General features: G+C 44.7%; 1 protein-coding gene across 4 annotated transcripts in view; it reads right to left on the bottom strand.

The window, feature by feature from the left end:
• Positions 1-24,831, bottom strand: part of LOC137340303 (G-protein coupled receptor 26-like) — a 420,507-nt gene that overhangs the window by 134,251 nt on the left and 261,425 nt on the right. For 2 of the 4 annotated variants that reach the window (XR_010966760.1, XR_010966764.1), the window contains one exon: positions 8,517-8,648. The exons of 1 other annotated variant lie outside the window; for it this stretch is intronic. The gene's annotated coding sequence lies outside the window, so the exon portion shown is untranslated. The remainder of the gene's footprint in view (positions 1-8,516; positions 8,649-24,831) is intronic. One more of the 4 variants, XR_010966761.1, reaches the window with a different exon arrangement.

Raw genomic sequence — 24,831 nt, 5'->3', positions numbered from 1 at the left:
CCCTTCACCACCGGCGCAGTGTGACTGAAGTGTGTGCCATCCACAGGATGCACTGCAGCAACTCACCAAGGCTTCTTTGGCAGCACCTCCCAAACCCGCAACCTCTACCACCTAGGAAGACAAGGGCAGCAGGCACATGGGAACAGCACCACCTGCACGTTCCCCTCCAAGTCACACGCAATCCCGACTTGAAAATATATCGCTGTTCCTTCATCGTCGCTGGGTCAAAATCCTGGAACTCCCTTCTGAACAGCACTGTGGGAGAACCTTCACTACACAGACTGCAGCGGTTCAAGAAGGCGGTTCACCACCACTTTCTCAAGGGCAATTAGGGATGGGCATTAAATGCTGGCCTCGCCAGCAATGCCCACATCCCATGAACGAATAAAAAAAGTGTATTAGACTGTTATATAATTGCTCAAGTCTCTGAGTACAGAGAGTAAATTATCTGTAAAGGAATAGTGTTTATGCAATTAGTTAAGGTAGGATGAGGAGAAGACAACTGAAGAAAGAGTGCTGTGTACAGTTTTGGTCTCCTTACCTAAGGGAGGATATACTTGCCTTAGAGGGGTGCAATGAAGGTTCACTAGATTGATTCTTGGGATGAGAGGGTTGTCCTACGAGAAGAGATTGAGTAGGATGCACCCCGTATAGTCTCTGGAGTTTAGAAGAATGAGAGGTGATCTCAGTGAAACGTATAAAATTCTTAGAGGGCTTGACAGGGTAGATGCGGAGTGGCTGTTTCCCCTGGCTGGAGAGTATAGACTAAGGGCCATAATCTCAAGATAAGAGGTCGGCCATTTAGGACCAAGATGAGGAAAAATTTCTTCACCCAGAGGGTTGTGGATGTTGAGTATATTTAAAGCTGAGATAGATAGATTTTTGGACTCTGGGGGAATCAAGGCCTATGGGGCTCAGGCGAGAAAGTGGATTTGAGGTTGAAGATCAGCCATGATCTTATTTAATGGCGAAGCAGGCTCGAGGGGCTGTATGGCCTACTCCTGTTCCTATTTCTTATGTTCTTATGTTCTTAAGAAGGCAAAGTCCATGGACAGCGATAAGCCACAGGCATTCCCAGAGGTGAAGCTGAGCATCCCAGAGGACTTAAAAAAAGCCATTGCCACAACAGCCAGTTTACTACAACAAAAACAATGTACATTTATATAGAGCCTTTAAGGTAGTAAAACGTCCCAAGGAACTTCACAGGAGCGCTATCAAACAAAACTTGACACCGAGCCACATAAGGAGATATTAGGACAAAATCTTGGTCAAAGAGGTAGGTTTTAAGGAGCATCATACAGGAGGAGCGAGAGGTAGAGAGGTGGAGAGGTTCAGAGAGGGAATTGCAGAGATAAGGGCCTGGACAGCTGAAGGCACGGCCTCCAATGGTGGAATAATTGAAATCGGGGATGCGCAAGAGGAAAGAATCTAGACAGACAAGGTTGTATGCCTGGGTGTACTCAATGGAGAAATAGCCTGAATGTTCCTGGCTGGAAGTTTACCAGTAATACATTGAACACAAAGTGTAAACATAATCTTGCTCAACTATAATAATCTTCCATATTGGGTACGGTAGCATAGCGGTTATGTTACTGGACTAGTAATCTGGAGTTATGAGTTCAAATCCCGCCACGGCAGATGGGGAATTTAAATTCAATTAATTAAATTTAATTAATTAAATAAAATCTGGAATTGAAATACTATTATCAGTAATGGTGGCCATGAAACTACCGGATTGTCGTAAAAACCCATCTGGTTCACCGATGTCCTTTAGGGAAGGAAACCTGCCGTCCTTACCTGGTCTGGCCGACATGTGGCTCCAGACCCACAGCAATGTGGTTGATTCTTAATTGCCCTCTGAAATGGCCTAGCAAGCCACTCAGTTGTAAAATCTCGCTAAAAAAAAGTCACAAGAATAAAACCAGACGGACCACCTGGCATCAGACCACTAGGCATCAGACACGACAAAGGCAAACAAAGCCCAGTCGACCATGCAAAGTCCTCCTCACTAACATCTGGGGACTTGTGCCAAAATTGGGAGAGCTGTCTCACAGACTAGTCAAGCAACAGCCATACTCACAGAATCATACCTTTCAGCCAATGTCCCAGATTCTTCCATCACCATCCCTGGGTATGTCCTGTCCCACTGGCAGGACAGACCCACCAGAGGTGGCAGTACAGTGATGTACAGTCAGGAGGGAGTGGCCCTGGGAGTCCTCAACATTGACTCTGGACCCCATGAAATCTCATGGCATCAGGTCAAACATGGGCAAGGAAACCTCCTGCTGATTATTACCTACCGCCCTCCCTCAGCTGATGAATCAGTCCTCCTCCATGTTGAACACAACTTGGAGGAAGCACTGAGGGTAGCAAGGGCGCAGAATGTACTCTGGGTGGGGGACTTCAATGTCCATCACCAAGAGTGGCTCAGTAGCACCACTACTGACCGAGCTGGCCGACTCCTGAAGGACATAGCTGCTAGACTGGGCCTGCGGCAGGTGGTGAGTGAACCAACACGAAGGAAAACCTTACTTGACCTCGTCCTCACCAATCTATCTGTCGCAAATGCATCTGTCCATGACAGTATTGGTAGGAGTGGCCACCACACAGTCCTCGTGGAGACGAAGTCCCGTCTTCGCACTGAGGACACCATCCAACGTGTTGTGTGGCACTACCACCGTGCTAAATGGGATAGATTCAGAACAGATCTAGCAGCTCAAAACTGGGCATCCATGAGGCGCTGTGGGCCATCAGCAGCAGCAGAATTGTATTCCAGCACAATCTGTAACCTCATGGCCCAGCATATTCCTCACTCTACCATTACCAACAAGCCAGGGGATCAACCCTGGTTCAATGAGGAGTGTAGAAGAGCATGCCAGGAGCAGCACCAGGCGTACCTAAAAATGAGGTGCCAACCTGGTGAAGTTACAACTCAGGACTACATGCATGCTAAACAGCAGAGGCAGCATGCTACAGACAGAGCTGTGCGATTCCACAACCAACGGATCAGATCAAAGCTCTGCAATCCTGCCACATCCAGTCGTGAATGGTGGTGAAAAATTAAACAACTAACGGGAGGAGGAGGTTCTGTAAACATCCCCATCCTCAATGATGGCGGAATCATGCAACCATCTTCATCCAGAAGTGCCGAGTGGATGATCCATCTCGGCCTCCTCCCAATATCCCCACCATCACAGAAGCCAGTCTTCAGCCAATTCGATTCACTCCACGTGATATCAAGAAACAGCTGAGTGTACTGGATACAGCAAAGGCTATGGGCCCCGACAACATCCCGGCTGTAGTGCTGAAGGCTTGTGCTCCAGAACTAGCTGCGCCTCTAGCCAAGCTGTTCCAGTACAGCTACAACACTGGCATCTATCCGACAATGTGGAAAATTGCCCAGGTATGTCCTGTCCACAAAAGGCAGGACAAATCCAATCCGGCCAATTACCGCCCCATCAGTCTACTCTCAATCATCAGCAAAGTGATGGAAGGTGTCGTCGACAGTGCTATCGAAGTGGCACTTACTCACCAATAACCTGCTCACCGATGCTCAGTTTGGGTTCCGCCAGGACCACTCGGCTCCAGACCTCATTACAGCCTTGGTTCAAACATGGACAAAAGAGCTGAATTTCAGAGGTGAGGTGAGAGTGACTGCCCTTGACATCAAGGCAGCATTTGACCGAGTGTGGCACCAAGAAGCCCTAGTAAAATTGAAGTCAATGGGAATCAGGGGGAAAACTCTCCAGTGGCTCGAGTCATGCCTAGCACAAAGGAAGATGATAGTGGTTGTTGGAGGCCCCAGGCATTGCTGCAGGAGTTCCTCAGGGCAGTGTCCCAGGCCCAACATCTTCAGCTGCTTCATCAATGACCTTCCCTCCATCATAAGATCAGAATTGGGGATGTTCGCTGATGATTGCACAGTGTTCAGTTCCATTCGCAACCCCTCAAATAATAAAGCAGTCCGAGCCCACATGCAGCACGACCTGGACAACATCCAGGCTTGGGCTGATAAGTGGCAAGTAACATTTGTGCCACACAAGTGCCAGGCAATGACCATCTTCAACAAGAGAGAGTCTAACCACCTGCCCTTGACATTCAGTGCCATTACCATCGCTGAATCCCCCACCATCAACATCCTGGGGGTCACCATTGACCAGAAACTTAACTGGACCAGCCACATAAATACTGTGGCTACAAGAGCAGGTCAGAGGCTGGGTATTCTGCAGCGAGTGACTCACCTCCTGACTCCCCAAAGCCTTTCCATCACCTACAAGGCACAAGTCAGGAGTGTGATGGAATACTCTCCACTTGCCTGGATGAGTGCAGCTCCAACAACACTCAAGAAGCTCGACACCATCCAGGACAAAGCAGCCCGCTTGAATGGCACCCCATCCACCACCCTAACCATTCACTCCCTTCACCACCGGCGCACAGTGGCTGCAGTGTGTACCATCCACAGGATGCACTGCAGGAACTCGCCAAGGCTTCTTCGATAGCACCTCCCAAACCCGTGACCTCTACCACCTAGGAGGACAAGAGCAGCAGGCACATGGGAACAACACCACCTGCACGTTCCCCTCCAAGTCACACACCATCCCGACTTGGAAATATATCGCCGTTCCTTCATCGTCGCTGGGTCAAAATCCTGGAACTTCCTTCCTAACAGCACTGTGGGAGAACCTTCACCACACGGACAGCAGCGGTTCAAGAAGGCGGCTCACCACCACCTTCTCAAGGGCATCTAGGGATGGGCAATAAATGCTGGCCTCGCCAGCGACGCCCACATCCCATGAACAAATAAAAAAAAAGTGAATATAGTTCGATTAATACTATTATAAAGCATAGAGCAAGACAGCTAACACCGAGATGCTAATACATTTAATACTATACTGAATTTAATATATTAAATTTGTGCCTATAATGATTTAAAACTGACAGTTAACAATGTGTACCTAAGTATATATTAGAATTCTCAATGCTTCACCTTGAGGATAAATATTGGCCAGGACACTGGGGAGAACTCCCCTGCTCTTTTTCGAATAATGCCATGGGATTGTTTACGTCCACCTGAGGTGGGATAGTGGTGTTAGTTGTGTTATCATCGCTATGTCAAAACTTTAATATTAGTTAATGCATCATCTTTGGTGACACTGGAAATTAATAGTTTGTCACGTCACTCAGTGGTACACTGTGTTCCTTCAGTGATTGGCCATGATATTTTGGATTAGGTAATTTAGAATGATTCTAAGGCAAATTGTAGGCATCTTATAACCTCAGATGTGAAAGGTAAACCTCTGACTCAATTTTCTAATGTAGAATTGTAGGAAAAGGGCAAAAGATTTTTCCAATACCCTTTGAGCAAGTGGCCTAGAAATTGGTCTGCGTCGTGCACGTTTTTCAGGCACTACTTGGACTACTAAGTCCCCAGTGTGGTGGCCAGAAAGCACACACACTTCCAGCCGGAAGTGCACCGGTCACCACATTGGTTAAGGAGGTTGAGATGTCAGGAGGACCGCCTGTCGGCACAATGGAAATAGCCCCTGCCACTTCTGGCATTCTCCACAGGAAGCAACACTGGATGTATAATACATCCACTGTATTGTATGCAGGTTGGGAAAAGAGCTGTAAGTGCACTGCTTGGATTTTAACTTCTGGGTGGAGGGAGTTAAAATTCCTTCCGATGATTCATGGAAAAAAAATCCCATTTTTCTAAGGGTATCTTATCAGGGGTCTCAGAGTGCATGATTCTCCTTCAGTGCCTCTGCAAGCCTGCAATTGAGCATCATCTCTTTTCCTGTGCTCTGGACATGACAGAACCTTGTCTAACTTCCTGCCAGCTTCTTTTATTGCTCGAGATCACATTTAATAGCTTAGCAACCTATTTCTAAAATGCTTTACAGATTCAGCGACTTGGTTGATTCATAGTGACCGTCCTTCTCAGCACCTCTTCGCAATAAGTTTGACACCCTGGATTTGTAAATCTTGTTTTTTTCTATCTTTGGATTAAAGATGGAATTTTGTATAATTTTATTACTGTGTTGCTATTTACAATGGTTAAACCATCTAATTTCTAGTTGATTAACCCAATTATTGAAAACATGGTTTGACTGAATGGTTTAATTTATTGATAACACTAAATTAGCATGCAAGAATGGAGAAACTACCATAATAATGGTGTGATGGTAACTATGCTTCTTTAACGTGTAATTACTATTAAATAGGCTTAACTTTCATAGACACATTAGAGGTCATTTTGCAAGCAGTGTTCCCGGTGAAGATCCTTGCTAGACAGGAATACAGGTTGCAGCATTAGCCCTCATAGTTTTATAGACCTATCTCCAACACACGGTCCTGGTGAGACTGTACACTGAAATTGGGGTTTTCCAAAATTACCCCAGATTGACCTGGACTGTGCCATCCAGGCGAAGTGTGGTTGTCACTTGATCCATAAGACACTCAAAAATTACTAATTCTCCAGAATCTGAATAGGATAATAGTTACTTAATAACTTTTGATTGTCTCTCACCCATCTGCTGGGAAATGCTTTCATTAAATCATTAATTGACAGCAATAATAAGAGCGTTTTACTGCAAAATTATTCAGGTTCTGATAGTTGACATAAAATCATGTTAAACTTCCATTCTTTTCCTTTATACAAAGATAAAAGCAACACCCATAAACGATGCCCGAATAACTTTACAATTTAACATCTTTTTAACATTTCTATCTGCATCTGTTTCAGAAGTAACCTCATTGGCTAATGAGCTGTTTATAATAGCTCATTAAGAGTCTACTTAATGTTCTGAGGTTTCTGTTCATCAAAGATCTGATGAACTGCAGGAAACGTTGGAATTTCATAATAGCGCTTGGTTATTAAAAGCTAGCCAAGAGATTTAAAGCTACATTGGAACAAGTCTATCGAGTATTCAAAACATTGGGGGTGAATCAGCCCATCGGTCTTCTGTTATACACTTCGCCCGATTTTCCTTTTCCTTTCCAGCTGAAGTTGATTTTCACCCCCATTATGTGTTCTTGTTATCTCAGCCACCTCAATAGAAAAGGTATTATTTGCAGTAATTTGAGTAGAAAGATGCCATTCCCTGCACCACCACTATTTATTTGAAGTCAGATTCCAGTCAATAGAATCATTAACGCCCACGTGAAAATTTCTTCTTCTAAATGGCGACAACACTTTTGACCATGAGCATTTCTCTGGTGCCACAATGGTCATCTGGTATGTTCTTGGGAAGGGACCAAAGTGCCCATGCACTCTTTAGAATAAAGATGTTCAACCATTTGCATTTGGGAGCCAGAAGCACATATCAAAACTAGTGGTTGTGTTGCATATGTTTATGCAGAAATGCAAGCCCCTCGTACACAAAAAAATGATCCACATATTCAAGAAATGAGACCCTTCATACATAAAAAGTTCCAAGGAGGATCCAAAGAGGAGCATGGCTTTAAAAACAGAGTGTTTTTATTTTGGAAATGAGCTACAGTGATTATGCAGTCCGTGTTTCCATTGATATTATCAATTACTTTGCTGGACTAATTGCACTAAATTTAATACAGTTCATGGTAGGGATTCAGTAATACTTAGTCATAAATAAAATTGCATGAGTAAAAATGCAACCCATAAACAATTACAATCTACTTTTAATTCAATGTTGCTCATTTTAACCTATTTAGTATTTTTAGCACTAAATTCCTAGTTTGCTATTATTTACTTTGTTTAATTCAAATTATGGGATAATTCAATTTTTACCACAAAACAATTTGAAGTTATCAAGAGTAGATTGTGTACTCAAATAAGAAGATTGATTGAGCACTGGAGATAATCCTATATTCTATAAACAATTCCATGCAACAGTCAAGTAATTGGTCAAACATAATAACAGGTCTATGGTTAACTAAAACATTCTCTACCCAAAGCAAAGTCAGGACGACTCATCATTCATTCCACCCAACCATCATTCATTCCACTCAAAGGACTCATACAGAACCAGACAGTGAGTAGGCCCAAGCAGCCAGGACAGCAGAATAGTTGCAGGAGCATCTTCTTAACCTGCCGAAGGACATAATGAGCTACTCCAATCCCAACAATTCCTCGGGAAAATATAGCAGCCAGTCCCCTCACTTCCTTCTTCCACTGTGGTGGAATCTAGAAAAGCACCACCTTGTATTTACATAGAAGGAGCACTAGGATAATTAGTAAGAGACCCTCACCATACATTGTTACCAAGGGGACAGACTGGGGGAGGAATTAACAGACCACAGATCAAGCATATAGCTTTAATTAATTAATTTGTTGCATTTGCATTTGAACATTTTGACATTCCATTAGACCTTTCTGCTTGAGCAAATCTCTCCGCTGGTTTCCCAACTCCATCTATGCCCAGTGCACACCTGCACCACTGGCATATGGAGAACCAGTCTCATTGACCACCAAAATCAATCAGGTCTCCCGCCGACAGCATCGGATGCGTGGAGCAGAAGCCCCGACCACCACCCACCTGATTTGCACCACATACCAAAATCGTCCCCATTGTATAAGATTGATGGCTCCACCCTCCTCTTGCCCATAAACCCCTAGCCCTGTAGGTATTGGAGTAGATGGCAGAAGGGCTGAGTGCTGTATCCAGGAGCTGCAAAGACATAATGAGAAAGATGCCAGACCTTAAGAAATCTGTTAAAGTACTCATGCAGACTAATTGTTTAATCCTTAGCTAGAAGATGCAAAGCAGTAAGGTGACAGGTTTTTGCCACACTTCCGGCAAAGTTACACTGGCAGATCGAAAGCTGGGCCTTGGTTACCAGGATAAATTCCTGTCATAATAGAACCAGATGAAGATATGTTTTGTTTGAATAGGGACACTTGGGATGTATACTGTAGTTACAAATAGGCAACCTGTAAGCACAGAAATATAAAGGGCTTCACACAACAAATCTTCATCGCCCATGTGTTGCATGAAACCTCATGGAAGCCCCTAAAGCTGTGCAGTTGTATGTCAGCCAATGCTTTATGTACTTTTAATATCATTGTACTATACTCCATAATCTAGGCTGACACTCCAGTGCAGTACTGAGGGAGTGCTGCACTGTCAGAGGTGCCGTCTTTCGGATGGGATGTTAAACCGAGGCCCCGTCTGCCCTCTCATGTGTACATAAAAGATCCCATGGCACTATTCGAAGAAGAGCAGGGGAGATCTCCCCGGGGTCCTGGCCAATATTTATTCCTCAATCAGCATCACTGGTCATTATCACATTGCTGTTTGTGGCAGTTTGCTGTGCGCAAATTGGCTGCAGCGTTTCCTACACTAAAACAGTGGCTACACTTCAAAAGTACCTCATTGGCTGTAAAGCACTTTGGGATGTCCTGAGGTTGTGAAAGGAGCTGTATAAATGCAAGTTCTTTCTTTTCTTTAACTATTCTTCTGCTGCCGGACAAGACATTTAATCAACAAGAACAGACACGTACAGAAGGTGGCCACAAATAATTTAAGCCATTGGCTGTTTTTTAAGAGACCACCATAGAAGTCACTGACAGTGACCGCAATGACACAGTGGGAGACAATGAAGTAAGAAGCTTCTCTTGAGCTTAGGATTAGTACGATAATGTTTGTCTCACGTCATGTTGTCCTACTGCAAGACTGTCGCACAGGTACATGCTCAATTACAGCATCATCAGAGTCTGTTGCAATGAAAGTAGTCAGTGGTTGAAGTGTCATCTGTCACGAAAGTGCACTCACGCCCCTCCTCCTCCCTTGTGTACCTTTGACCCTGAGTTCTAATGTTTGATTCCACCCATCTTCGCCCTTGTCCCGACAACCTTTAGGATTTCATATGTGCTTACTTATACTCACATGATCATGTCAAGAGGCAATTTATTGATTTTCCAGGAAATATAACTAGTTTATATTGGATGTTGCAATGCCATTCTCCCAACAATAAATGCCACAACCTTCTCACTCACTCACATCGGGCCCACGGTGCCTGATTTTTTCAATCATTAATTTAAATTAACAGAAAATCAGAGACTGCCAGCCCATGAGTTTATGACCAGCCTCCCTGTGAACACTACTCTGTGCTGGGAAAGCCCAATTGATGAATCAGCTCTAAAACATAAATACAAGGTAATCTATTTGACATTCATATATTTTTAGGTGACGTCCACTTTATTGCCAAAAACAGCAAAAAATATACCATCACAGTAATGCATTGTGACAGGGATTTTCCACTTCAGTGACCCTGAGGTAGATCGGGAATGTATATCAGGACATTCTACACCCCAGCCAATGATTTAATTCTAATTTCCACTTCAGCACCAGGAGTACTGAAGTAGAAAATTCCACCCTGTGTATTTCATAGTATAATGTCCTGTCTTTTTAAGCAGCATATTCTCTCACTTACCAGAAGCATCGCCCTGGGTGATCTACCTGTTTTCACAAGTCTTTTTCATAAATCTACCTTGAAAAATATATAAAGAATCACATCTTATAAATATCTTCTTTCCATCAAAGCTAGTGTGAAGGTGCCCTCCTTTCCCAGCAAATCCATCCAGCATAGAGCACTTCCCCTCAGAATATACGTTCCCCTGCAATAAAATCGTCACATTAATCTGAAGCCCAACCTTAAGACTAAGCCTAATGTTAATCCTAACCCAAGCCCTAACTTAATCCAAACCCTAGCCCTCAATTTAAGTTTGAGGCAAGGATCCACAGAACTCATGGCTGCCCAAAGTTCGGCTCTCAGATAGTCAATGGACATGCTGATGGAGTGCCCAGCAGCAGGGGCATGCCAGTGGTAGACAGCTGTCTTGCAAGGCGATGACACATGCAGCCCATCAATTATCCTTTTGCAACAGACAATAGATGTGCTAGGAAGCTAACAGGACCAGCCAGCCACAATGGCATCGGATGTAGCTGACTCAGATGCAGGGCCATTCCAATGCACTCCTCAAGGAGCTCTAGTGCCTCCAGAATCCCAGCAGGGGGTCAGTGAAACCCTACAGCCAGCCAGCACAATTCCTCCTTCCACAACTGAATCATTTAAAAGAAGTAGTAGGTTGGCCATCCAGTCAGAAAGAAACCACAAGCACAAAGGGGCAGGACCATCACAAATCATGCCAACAACATTCACACGTGACACAATGGATTAAATAAGTACATTGGGCCCGATTTTACCAGGGGTGCGGGTTCCCGGCTGATGGGCAAGCGGGCGCGGTGAAATTAGTGGGTTTCCCGCGCGATCGTAGCAGGCAACCCACTAATTGGATTCACTTACCTGGTCTTCCGGGTTCCCCGCTGCTGATCTTCGCGTCGGGCGGGCTGCGCATGCGCAGTAAGATCTGTCAGCTGGAGGCGCTCTATTTAAAGGGGCAGTCCTCCACTGACATGCTGCAACCAATAGCAAAGATGACTGCATGGAGCAGCCCAGGGGGAAGGCTGCTCCCAGTTTAATGATGCCTCACCCCAGGTATCAATACATGGGGTGAGGAGGAGGGGGAGGACAGAGATCTTCCACCCGGCGGGCGGGAGGAAGCGGCCCGCCTCCGTCACCAGGAAGGCCTGGCTCGAGGTGGCAGAGGGGGTCACCTGCGCCACCAACATATCGCCCACCTGCACACAGTGCAGGAGGCGGTCCAATGACCTCAGTAGGTCAGCCACAGTGAGTACACGTAGTCTTTCCCCTACACTCCGTCTGCCACATCACTGCCCCCACCCCACATCTCCTTCGGCACTGCCAACACTACTCTCACATCACCCCTCATAACCACTCAAACCCCATCCTCATCTTACCTGCACCTACTCACCTCGCCAGTACTCATCCCGCCACTACCACGCAACCCAATCCTCATACAATCTCATGGCTCTATCCCATACTCACCCTCTTGTGCATCTCTCTCACGGCCAGCCTCACTCAACCTGCCACCACCTGTGCTGCAGCCACAGGGCATGCATCACATATGTGCAGTAGGCAGCGTGAGGCAAACGTGCCGTGAGCATGAAGGGGATGCACAAGGGTGTTTGAGGGTTTGTCATGGTTGTTATTTATATTTAATTTCAGAACAACTCACATCACACATGATATTGGCACCACTACTGCCATGTCTTCGTCAATCCTGTCCGGTTTGTGCAATTATGTCCGCTCCAGAGTATCACTATGAGGACCCACCACAGATGCCACCCATTGTGTCACTGCAGAGTGGGTGTAGGTGTATTTGCAGGGCTCTTCTGTGCAGATGACTGAGAGACATCGGCGATGTCCCCGGTTGCACCCTGGAAGGCTGTGGAGGAGAAGTTCGGGAGGGCAGTGGTGACTTTGACAGCGACAGGTAGGAAGATGGTGCACAGGCCAGCCAGGAGCAGTTCGGCATGAAAGAGGCTGCACATGTCCACGGCTACATGTCGAGTGACTCTGAGCCTCCGTGTGCACTGCTGCTTAGAGAGGTCCAGGAGGCTGAGCCTCGGTCTGTGGACCCTGTGACGCATCTCTCTCTGCGGTAGCCCTCCCTCCTGCTGTACAGGTGGATGTGTCACAGCACTCTGTTGTGGAGCTACACGTGTCAGAGGTGGACGGCGTGGATGGCGAGGCTGGTGATGCTGTTCGCCCTCCGAGGAGGTCATGACTGCAGCTACGGCGGCCCCCATCCGCAAGATGTACATCTGAAGGGATCCGCAAGGTAGGTACATGTCTCCGGACCCCGGGGTAAGTGTGCAGGTTGGTGACTTTGACCGTCAGGAGGAGGGTGGTGGAGGCCAAACTTTGTCCCAAGTGACAGAGTGACCTCCTGCAATGGGTGAGGGTCTCCCCACCCCCCCCACCTGTCAAATGGACCTTTGCAGCTGCCACAGGCTGACAGCTGCAACACGTCCATTCGATCTGGGAGTGTTTCCCCCAGTGTGGGAAACAGTCCCATGTTGATCCAAAATCACACACAGTCCCTTAATCAGGTCAGTCAATGACCTGAAATAGCTAAGTAAATACTCTGAAGTGGCATCCCGCTGGCTTTAATTGCCTGCAGGATTCCCACCAGCGGGGGCTGCGCGCGCACGCCGGCGCGTCAGCGGGGAACCCGGAAGTGGGCGGGATCCGGTCGGGATCCTGGATTTCGCAATTTTCGAGGCCCCCCCCGCCGAGAACGCACCCGATAGCGGGTGCTAAAATCGGGCCCATTGTACTTGATTTGGACATTATGCTGAATATTTTTGTTACGGAATAATGCAGGAGCCAAGCAAAAAAATGGGAATGAATAGTATTTGAGGAACTGCACAGAAAAAGGAAGAAGGAGGTGTTTTGGGTACAGTTACTTTGCAAACGTCCCAAGGCGCGTCACAGGAGTGTTATCAGACAAAATTTGACACTGAGCCACATAAGGTGATATTAGGACAGGTGACCAAAAGCTTGATCAAAGAGGTAGGTTTTAAGGAGCGTCTTAAAGGAGGAGAGCGAGGTAGATTACTTAATTTGTTGTAAAGAGCTTTGGGATGTCCTGAGGCCGTGAAAGACCAAAAAGAACATTATTTTATTTCCGATTTCTGACATTTGATGAGAGGCAGTTGTTGGAAGGCAACTTCAATTAGTGCCTGTCACACCTGTCTTTCTTGTTGGTTTGGTAGCTAATTTCTTGTCACGTTCACTTTCTGCCCATTGCTTTGCATCCTGTTCTTCCTGGTGAGGCCCTTATGCACAAAATTGATACAAAAGTGACAAAATGTGACAAGAGAAAGTATGATTTTGTAGAGAAGATATGAACAAGACTCCACATCTTGCCAACCAACATATTGTTTAGTACTTATAGAGCAGCATAAAGGATTCATCCAACATCCACTAAAGAAAACCAGTCTTATTAATTGGTGCCTGTCCCCTGTTAATTTGACCCTGCAGAAATCCGGATTGATTTTCTTATTGACTTTTTCTTAAGAATTGACTTTGATGTTCATAGTAAACAAAATTACAGACTGCAAATTATTTTCTAATCAACTGCTTTAATACTATGAAATATTTGCTTTGTTTTCCTTACTTTTCCTTCGAATATCTAATTGAGTGAGTTGACCTATAATTTTAGTAGTTTTGCTGTGTGAATAAGTCTTTGGATACCCCAATTAATTATTGGGGTAATGACTCACCGTGTCGAGCTCGACACGATGCTGAGCTCTTCTTCCGTCACCTTCATCTCCGCGCCCACTTCTTTGCCCAGTGGTCTTTCCCCCGTACAGTGGACCCGTTCTCCCATCTTCAGAATTCTCGTTCCACCTGGACCCCTCCCTCTGGCCTCTCACCCTCTCTTGATCTTTTCATTGTGAACTGCCAGCATGATATCGGCCGTCTCAATTTCTCTACTCCCCTCACTCACTCTGACCTACCTCCCCGTGAACTTGCAGCACTCCGTTATCTCAGGTCCAACCGTAACATTGTCATTAAACCTGCTGACGAGGGCGGTGCTGTTGTTGTGTCGTGAACAGACCTCTACCTTGCGGAGGCTGAACGCGAACTCTCCGACACCTCCTCCTATCTCCCCCTGGGCTATGACCCCACCATCGAACATCAAGCCATAGTTTCCCAGGCTGACACTGACCTCATCTACTCTGGAGATCTTCCCCACATGGCCTCCAACCTCATAGTCCCCCAACCCCACACAGCTCGCTTCTACCTCCTTCCCAAGATCCACAAACAAGACTGCCCTGGGAGACCCATCCTTTCAGCCTGTTCTTGCCCCACGGAACATATTTCCTCCTATCTCGACTCTATTTTTCTCCCCGTGTCCAGTATCTTCCAATCTACATCCGTGACTCCGCCACTTTTGCAGTTTCCAGTTCCCCGGCCCTAACCGTCTCGTTTTCACCATGGATGTCTAGTCCCTCTACACCTCCATCCCCCACCAGGACGGTCTGTGGGCCCTCTGCTTCTTCCTTGAACAGAGGCCCAACCAGTCCCCATCCACGACCACCCTCCTCCGCCTGGCTGAACTTGTTCTTACGTTGAACAACTTCTCTTTTGACTCCACTCAGTTCCTCCAGATAAAAGATGTCGCTATGAGAACCCGTAAGTGTCCCAGCTATGCCTACCTTTTTGTGGGATATGTGGAACATTCCTTGTTCCAGTTCTACTGAGGTCCCCTTCCTCACCTCTTTTTCTGGTACTTTGATGACTGTATCAGAGCCGTTTCCTTCTCTCGCCCTGAACTGGAAAATTTCATCAACTTTGCTTCCAATTTCCACCCTTCCCTCGCCTTCACATGGTCCATCTCTGCCTCTTCCCTTCCCTTCCTTGACTTCCCTATCTCCATTTCTGAGGATAGGCGGTCAACTAATATCTATTATAAGCCCACCGACTCCCACAGCTACATTGATTACACCTCCTCCCACCCCGCTTCCTGTAAAGACCCTATTCTCTTCTCCTAGTTTCTCCATCTTCGTCGCATCTGTTCTGACGATGCCACCTTCCACACCAGTGCTTCCGATATATCTTCCTTTTTCCTCAACCGAGGAGTCCCCTCTGCTGTAGTTGACAGGGCCCTCGATCGTGTCCGTCCTATTTCCCGTACTTCTGCCCTCACCCCTTCCCCTCCCTCCTAGAACCATGATAGGGTCCCTCTCATCCTCACCTTCCACTCCACCAGCCTCCACATTCAACGTATGATCCTCCGCCATTTCCTCCACCTCCAGCGCGATCACACCACCAAACACATCTTCCCCTCCCCTCCCCTGTCAGCATTCTGAAGGGACCGTTCCCTCCGTGACACACTGGTCCATTCTTCCATCACCCCTAACACCCGCCCTTCTCCCCATGGCACCTTCCCGTGCGTGCACGGAGATGCAACACCTGTCCTTTCACCTCCTCCCTTCCTACCGTCCAGGGCCCCAAACACTTCTTCCAGGTGAAACAGCGGTTTACTTGTACTTCTTTCAATTTAGTATACTGTATTCACTGCTCACAGTGGGGTCTTCTCTACACTGGGGAGACCAAATGTAGATTGGGTGATCGTTTTACTGAACACCTTTGCTTAGTCTGCAAGCGTGACCCTGACCTGCCGGTCGCTTGTCATTTTAATTCCCCGTTCCTCGGCCTCTTACACTGTTCCAATGAAGCTCAATGGAAGCTCGAGGATCAGTAACTCATCTTTCGTTTAGGCACTTTACAACCTCCCGGACTCAACACTGATTTCAATAACTTCAGATCATAACCACTGCTCCCATTTATTTATTTATTTCGGGCAGCGGCTGCTGGTAATGGTTCTGCTGTTGCCGTTTACAGCTCCTCTAGACCCATCTTTTGTTTCTTAACTTGTCCCAATACAAGCCTCCTTACCTTGCACCATCATCCCTTTTGTCATTTAATCACTCTTGCCCTCTACCCTATCAGAGACCTCCCCTTTTGTTCCTTCCTCCCCTTTCCCTGGCTCTGTACTTGCTTAAAAACTTTAACATCTTCCCGTTCTGATGAAAGGTCTTCGACCTGTAACGTTAACTCTTGTTTCTTTCTCCACAAATGCTGCCTCACTTGCTGAGCTTTTCCAGCATTTTCTGTTTTTATTTCAGATTTCCAGCATCCGCAGCATTTTGCTTCCAATTAATTATTGTTTAGTTTGTCGTTCAAATTCTTTGGCATCTCATACTTTAAAACTTTAGTGCCCCACAGAGTCAGATTTTTATGATAAATGTTCAAAAGTATTCCTAATTACATAATTAGAACATGTTTGTGTTTGTTCAATAGTTTATTTATTGTTTTAAATAGAGTACTGTCTTATAATCACTGAGAAGATGGCGTCATTGCGAAGCGTGCAAACAAATAGCTGACAACTTCCAAAATTCCAGTGTCTGTAAAACATATTTTCACTGATATAACTTAGCAAATGACATTCCTTTCTCAGTACCAGAACATGATGTAGATGGGATTTTGATAACTCATGCTATGATTTGACTTTTCCCTCTTGGTTTGCAGGAACCAGGAAACAATTGTTTCCCTTGTGCAGTGCCAATTTGTACTTTTAGTAGTGCCATAGACACTGCATACAACTCAGTTGTAGTGTCTTGAATCGAGCGCAGTCCCTCAGGGTCCATAATAGCCCCACTTCAGTTTAAGCACCAAGAGATATTAAATTATTTGTCAGACACAACTGTGCAGATCTCTAGTTGATTCACGTTTGATGTTTATACTAGTCTGATGGGAACATCTTGCTTCACATGCATAGCCTATTCAAGGTCAAACAGTAGGTATATTTATTCTGCAGTGCCATCTTTCTTTCTCATTGGTAAAGGGTAAAGTGACGTACAACCCAACCTCCTCCTAAGTCTGCAAGTACACCACAGGAGATCTGCTAGTAACCATATAAATAGAACTAAAATTAAAATGCATTTAATGCTCCTAGTCCCACCTTCTAAAAAGGTGGGGGTGGGGCATAGCAGAGCACATCCCTCAGCACATTTCTGGTCCCATCTGCCCTATATTGCCAGAAAGCCTAGGCCAGTGAGCCTTAGTTACTGGGCACATGATCAAAAAATCTCATACCTCTTGCCTTAATGAAGGTAAAAAAAAATGGCCTACTATTTGATACTATACTAATCTAAAGTGATAAGAATTCAATTGATGATAGGCCATATAACTCACAAGTACAGAAAATAAGTCTCATGGACTACATCAAGAGCAGTGCTGTATTTTGCATAATCCATGGATTCCTAATTAAGTATTCCATTTATACTACTAAGGTTGCTTGAAGACTGGATTTATTGTTTGTTGGGTTCTATCAAATTACCTTCACTATGTTACAAAGCTCAAACAAGAGAAAAGATTGATTTAGTTGTATAATGCTCCAAATTCCGCCCTCCAGACTAAGCTGTGGTTATTCCTCACTATCCCTTTTAATGTTTTTGTTTAATTGCCTTTTCATGTTCATAAGCATAAGTGATCAATCAAAGAAAGAGCACTGTATCTCAAAACATCAGAATAAAATCATAACTTTAAAAACAAGACCAACAGGGCAAACTAAAAATACAAACTGCTGTTCACCAATGTCACACAAAAACCTACAGTAATTAGTAGAATTAACCTGTAAAAATTCTGTGCAGATTTCCAATGCATTTAAACTTAAAGTCCACACGAAGCTGAAAGCCAGGATGTTCTGGCTAATGTGTGAATATTCCAAAATGTACATAGCAGTGGCTCATGAGAAACAAAACTACTAATTGAAAGGCAGTGCAGGAACCAATCACACATGTAGTAAAATGCATTATAAAATAAAAATCCTATGGAACAATGAAAACTGACATTTTAAATTCTAAACCTGGCTCATTTAACTAGACTATTATATACAGCACAACTATCCAATACTAGTTTATGATTTCTTTCCTGCATCTCTATGGTCACTGACATTCTATAATATGCCCTCGGGAATTCTGTTATCTGTGGGATGGCTTAATTTAATTGAATATTTAATGCAATCATGACCTTTCCTTGAATAAGACTGATAACAGGAATATGCTCCCACCTCAGCTTGCTCTTAAAAGTACTACACTCTGACAAAGCCTGCTTCTGGCTAAATTGAGAATCCAGTTGCCATGTTCGATAAATTAAAAATAGCCAGCAGCTGTATCCTCATTGTCTAGTTTTGTTGCACAACATGTGATTTCATTATTTTAAACGTATCTGTGTCTGCATGGGAGTGCAGATTTGAGGGTGGGTTATCCAGTCATTATATGGCCAGTGGTTTCCGAGCAAAACAGGCATTGGAGGACTGGAAAATCTACCTCCGATCCATACAGCAAAATCTGTGCCACTTTAATATCAAGCAGGGTCTTCCGACACAACTTTAGACTGGCCTAAATTCATCCAGCTGAAAATGAACTATACTTTCATTTAAATGTAACATTGCATCCTGTTGGGGCTGGATATTCTCTTCGTCCATCTGGAGTTAAGTAAAGCTCCATGGATGAAGGAACTCTTAAAGGGTTAGAGGCTTTTTAGCCATTTTAAAAAATTTTACAGTATATTTTTAATACTGTTTTTTAATTAATTTTTGTTTCCATTTGTATGAAAAAAAATTCAGGGCCAATTTTCATGTATCCCATGCATCTGGGTGCCAGGCAGGCAGAACACACCCACCTGCAATGACCTGAAGTTGCCTGCCTTTCCAGTTTCAGGTAATTATTCTAACCCCAGAATGGGCCCACCCCTCAGCAGGACCCTAAGCCCGAAAACAGTGAAGAGGGGTGGGGGGGTTGCAGAGGGAGCAGAAAGATAGCTACTGCTGCAGACCTCAGAGGCCTGCAGCAGTGGGATTGGTCCCCAGCTTTGTGCCCTTCTGCCTGCTATAGAATGGATAGCAAGTTGGCTACAAAACAGGAAACTGAGAGTAGGGGTTAAGGGTAGCTACTCAGACTGGCAAAAGGTGGGAAGTGTTGTTCCACAGAGATTGGTGATGTGGACTAATTATTTGGAACCTAAAATAGCCAAATTGTCACTAAATCACCAGAAAGCTAACTGTAATTGAAAGTCTTGCAAGGCTTCAGAACAAGAAGATCATAAAAAATAGGGGATATGAAAGATGTATTCTTACAACACAACCTTTCATGGAATCACAGAAATTGACAATGTTTCTAGGTGAAAAGTCCTGTGGTGATCAACAAGTCAAATTAAAACTAATGATGGTGGTTGGTTTTGATAATCATCAGATACAGTACTTCATGGTTTAAGTAGTACATGATGAAAGAACAGCATGCCAGTTGGAATTAAAAGGCACCAGAGATGGACTACACACCTACTGTTATGTCAACAAAAGTATACGCCCTGGCACATTTACCTGGTAATGACCAGGTAGAGCTGGCTCTCCTGGCTTCAGGTCAGCATGGACCCAGTTGCAGATCTATGCCATCAACTATAAGGACACGCAGCCAATCTGAACCATTGGGATGGCACTGCCAGCGGCAGTCAAGACTACTTCCTTCCTCATTGTTTTTTCCTCCAATAAGCTGGCACAGAGATCATCTGTAGCATCTCTCAATCAATGTGCATGTGTCCAACAGGTAATTGATGCATGGGTCCATATGGCCAGCACTTGCATCTCCTTTTCCACTGCATAGCAACAACAGCAGGGCATAGTTGCCCAATGTCACTGCATTGCTGCATTTCCCAAAATGGAGAGGTCAATGATGGCATGCCATCTTACAGCCCATCCTGTGTGTCAGTAAGTCAGCATACATCCTGCAGGTAGCCATGTTACACTGATATTATGTGTGCAGCCCTTGAATCGCAGGCTATTGAGCTTAGCTTCTTAAAGTATTGAAGAACATCCTGAAAGAGGGGATAATGAAACTCCTAGATAAGTATTGTATGGCAAGAAGGGAGTCAGCATGGATTTATGGGAGGGAGGTCATGATAACAATTTCTCTAGAGTTCTTCAAGGAAATGACAGACCTTGTTGACAATGGAAATTCTATGGATGTGATATATTTAGATTTCAGCAAGGCTTCTGATACCATCTCACTCAAGTGATTAGTTCACAAGGTAGGAAGGCATGGAATAGGAGGTGACCTTCTGAGGTGGACTGAATATTGGCTACACCAGAGAAAGTAAAAGGTGGTCATGAATGGAGCTGTATCAACATCGCAAGGGATCACTAGTAGGGAGCCACAGGGATCAGTGCTGGGGCCATTGTTTGCAATACTTATAAATGATTTGCATATGGGGGCAATAAAAGGGTTTTCAGATGCAGGAGTGATCCTCAGGGGACCCACAAAGATAATTTGGGCCGCTGCCGCCCCGGGACACCCACCCTCTGTGTTTGTGACCACCCTCCCCCTTCAATTTACCTTGCTGTCAGCCAACCCGGTCCAATATTGAGGTCTCAATCCAGCGAGCTGCATCAGGACACCTGTTTCACACCCTGCAGCTCCCAGCCAAATTTAATTGAGGCCATAGCCTCAAAATCGTGGGAGCCTCTTCGCGGCCGAAATAATTGCCCAATCGGCTGCTCGATCACCCAAAAGTCAAAATAGACCCTATTCTCAGAAGATTTATCGGAATGTGCTCTGATCAAAAAAGGCCCATGGGATCCAAGGGAATGTGGCAAATTGGATCCAAAATTGGCTCAGTGGCAGAAAGCAAAGGGTAATGGTCGACGAGTGTTTTTGCGACTGGAAGGCTGTTTCCAGTGGGGTGCCGCAGGGCTCGGTACTAGGTCCTTTGCTTTTTGTGATATACATTAACGATTTGGACTTAAACGTAGGGGGCATGATTAAGAAATTTGCGGATGACACAAAGGTAGGCTGTGTGGATGATAGTGAGGAGGAAAGCTGTAGACTGCAGGAAGGTATCAATGGACTGGTCAGATGGGCAGAAAAGTGACAAATGGAGATCAATCCGGCGAAGTGTGAGGTAATGCATTTGGGGAGAGAAAACAAGGCAAGGGAATACACAATAAATGGGAGGATACTAAGAGGTGTAGAAGAAGTGAGGGACCTTGGAGTGCATGTCCACAGGTCCCTGAAGGTAGCAGGACAGGTAGATAAGGTGGTTAAGAAGGCATATGGAATGCTTTCCGTTATTAGCCGAGACATAGAATATAAAAGCAGGGATGTTATGCTCGAACTGTATAAAACACTAGTTAGGCCACAGCTTGAGTACTGCGCACAGTTCTGGTCACCCCATTACAGGAAGGATGTAATTGCACTAGAGATGGTGCAGAGGAGATTTACGAGGCTGTTGCCAGGACTGGAGAATTTTAGCTATGATGACAGGTTGGATTGGCTGGAGTTGTTTTCCTTGGAACAGAGGAGGCTGAGAGGTGATTTGATTGAGGTGTACAAAATGATGAGGGGCCTAGATAGAGTGGATAGGAAGGACCTATTTCCCTTAGCGGAGGGGCCAATAACCAGGGGGCATAGATTTAAAGTGATTGATAGAAGGATTAGAGCGGAAATGAGGAAAAATGTTTTCACCCAGAGGGTGATGGAGGTCTGGAACTCACTGCCTGACAGGGTGGTAGAGGCCAAAACCCTCAACTCATTTAAAAAATACCTGGATGTGCACCTGAAGAGCCATGACCTGCAGGGCTACGGACCAAATGCGAGAAAGTGGGATTAGGCTGGGTGGCTCTTTCCTCAGCCGGCGTGGATATGATGGGCCGAATGGCCTCCTTCTGTGCCGTAAATTTTCTATGATTCTATGTGCTCCAATACACTACAAAGTTCCAATATAGTTTTACAATAAATGATATTTGAAAATGTGGTTATTAGTTAAGAAATGTTTTGCCAAAATAGAGGCTTTTCTGAGCCTCAATTAATTATATAAGTATATATAATAGGTATTTTTGTTCAGCTTGGTAGCAATGTGTATACATATTTACCCCAAGGATGCTTGATGGAACTTGATTGCATTGGTTGGGCGAGTTTTTGTCAGTTCCTATCAGACTATATCTTATGTTCTTATCTATTTCTTATGTTCTTAGACTGTTGAATTGACCATTATGTGGGAGGAACATCGGCCAACTTTGGAAAGGATGAAAAAAAAGACAAAAATATTTGTTCTCTCACCTCACTGAATTTGAATCCCTTACAGGGCTTGACTACCCACCTAAGTCCTCAAATCGTTCTCAGGTTCCTAGTTTCCTTGATTGGCAATTACAAGTGAAGATATCACTTTCTACAACTAGACACTTGGAGAGACAGATGTTACAATTAACCAGTTAGGGCATGAATTAGTACTGGAAATCTCTGCAGGGAAATTACAATAGCACACTGTGAAACAAAGTGGAAAAAAATTAGAGTATTTTATCCACTGTGCACAAGATTGATATAGCATTGCTTAACACTTGTTGAATCTGTAGGAGACAGTGAATGTTTTACTAAGCAGAGTTAAAAGAGAGCCATTGATTTTTAGTTTTATCTAAATGGATAACACCCTGAAATAAATGCACGCGTTACATAGACAAACTGGAGACAAATGGAAGAGTATGTTAATGTACTGGTTAGACTGCTAATTCAACTCACCTTCTCCAAAATGCCCCTCTCAACCTTCCTGAGGGATGTTGCCAGTCAGGTTTCACACAAATATTTAGATGGTCTTGCTGCAGAAAATGTTGATGCAGGATCAGGCTTACCTCCGCCAAAGTGACCCATAATACTAAGGCAAATCCTATGCAGGAGCCCAGCTCTGAAACGTCCATCTCCAGGTTCATATGAACCAGCACCAAGCTATTGCCATCTAAAAGGAAGACCTGGTGAAACATATGTCTCCTGACTTACTGTATAATACTTTTATTGTATTTTTATTCACATTATATGCTCAAAACACTTCCCATTAAATTGTCTTTGTGTGAATTAAAAAGTTAAAACTATCCATTCTAGATAAAAGGTTATATTGTAAGGTGCCCCATGGTGCCATATTTTTCCAGTTGAGTTTTATTAAAGGTTCACATCTGTTTTTTTTACCGTATGCATGCAGGCAGGGTGTACTGACTGGTGCTTACTTATTCAGTGACAATGTCTACAAGGAGCCATAGAAATTCCCAAGCAGTATCGAAATTGTCAACTGCTATTAATTTAAAATTGGCTAGCACTGGAGTATAATTACCATCTTAGGAGGAGGTAATGATAAAAAGAAAGATATTTCCTCTCTCATTTTTCTCAAATTGAACCTTCTGCATGGCTGGATTTTGGATTAAGTAAGGCAAGCAACTGCCTAGACTCCCACATCTTTCTGAGGAGGCCTATTTTCCTTGATTTATCCATTAAAAAGAGACAAGGACATCACCTCCCACAGTAAGACACCTACACTTGTAGTGACAGATGTCGTAGATAACCAGCTGTTCGCTGATGATTCTACAGTGTTCAGCTCCATTCACAACTTGGCTGATAATGCAGCAGCCCATGACAGCCTACAACAGGACCAGGATAACATCTAGACTTGGGCTGACAAGTGGTAGGTAACATTTGTGCTACATAATGATTACCTCAAATAAGAGAATCCCAGCTTCTTTCCCTTGACCTTCAATGACACCACCATCGCTTAGTTCCCCCATCATCAACATTCTGGGAGTTACCATTGACCAGAGGCTGCAGCCATTATCAACACCATGACTACAAGAGCAAGGCAGAGACTGGGTATGCTGTGACCAGTGGCTCACCTCCTGACCCCTCACAATCCTCTCCATCATCTACAAGGCTCAAGTCAGGAATATGATGGAATATTCACCGTTCACCTGTATGAGTGAAGTTGTAGCAACACTCAAGAAGCTCAAGACCATCCAGGACATAGCAGTTCGCCACCGGACTCAATATCGATCCCATTCATTGGTGCACTGTGGCTGCAGTATGTACGTTCTACAGGATGTACTGCAGCAACTCACCAAGGTTATTTTTACAGCACCTTCCTCCCTTGCAGCCTCCACGACCAAGAAGAACAAGATCAGCAATGTTGTGAGAACACCATCACCTCCAAGTTCCCACCAAATCACTCACCATCCTGACTTGGACATATATTGCCATTCCTTCATTGCCGCTGGTTTAGATTCCTGGACTCCCTACCTAACACCATTGTGGGAGCACCATCACCACAAGCACTTCAGTGGTTTAAGGAAAAGTCGCACCACCAACTTGTCAGGGTAATAAATGTGGTCTACATGCCAACAACAAGTAAAATAAGTACAAGCTAAGCAGGTGAATTGAAGTTCTGCAGCGCCACAACTGCTGGGACAGTGTAATTACAGCAAAACTAGATTACATCAGCAATTTCCACTGAAAATGTGGAGATAAGAATTTACAATAGAAAAAGTTGATAGGTGGAGATAGGAATTTATAATGGAAAATATTGACAGGAAGTGCATGTAGACGT

Source organism: Heptranchias perlo, chromosome 21 (assembly GCF_035084215.1).
Source record: "Heptranchias perlo isolate sHepPer1 chromosome 21, sHepPer1.hap1, whole genome shotgun sequence".
In the NCBI taxonomy this organism is placed as follows: Eukaryota; Metazoa; Chordata; class Chondrichthyes; order Hexanchiformes; family Hexanchidae; genus Heptranchias; species Heptranchias perlo.
This window is presented reverse-complemented; position numbering and strand designations above follow the sequence as displayed.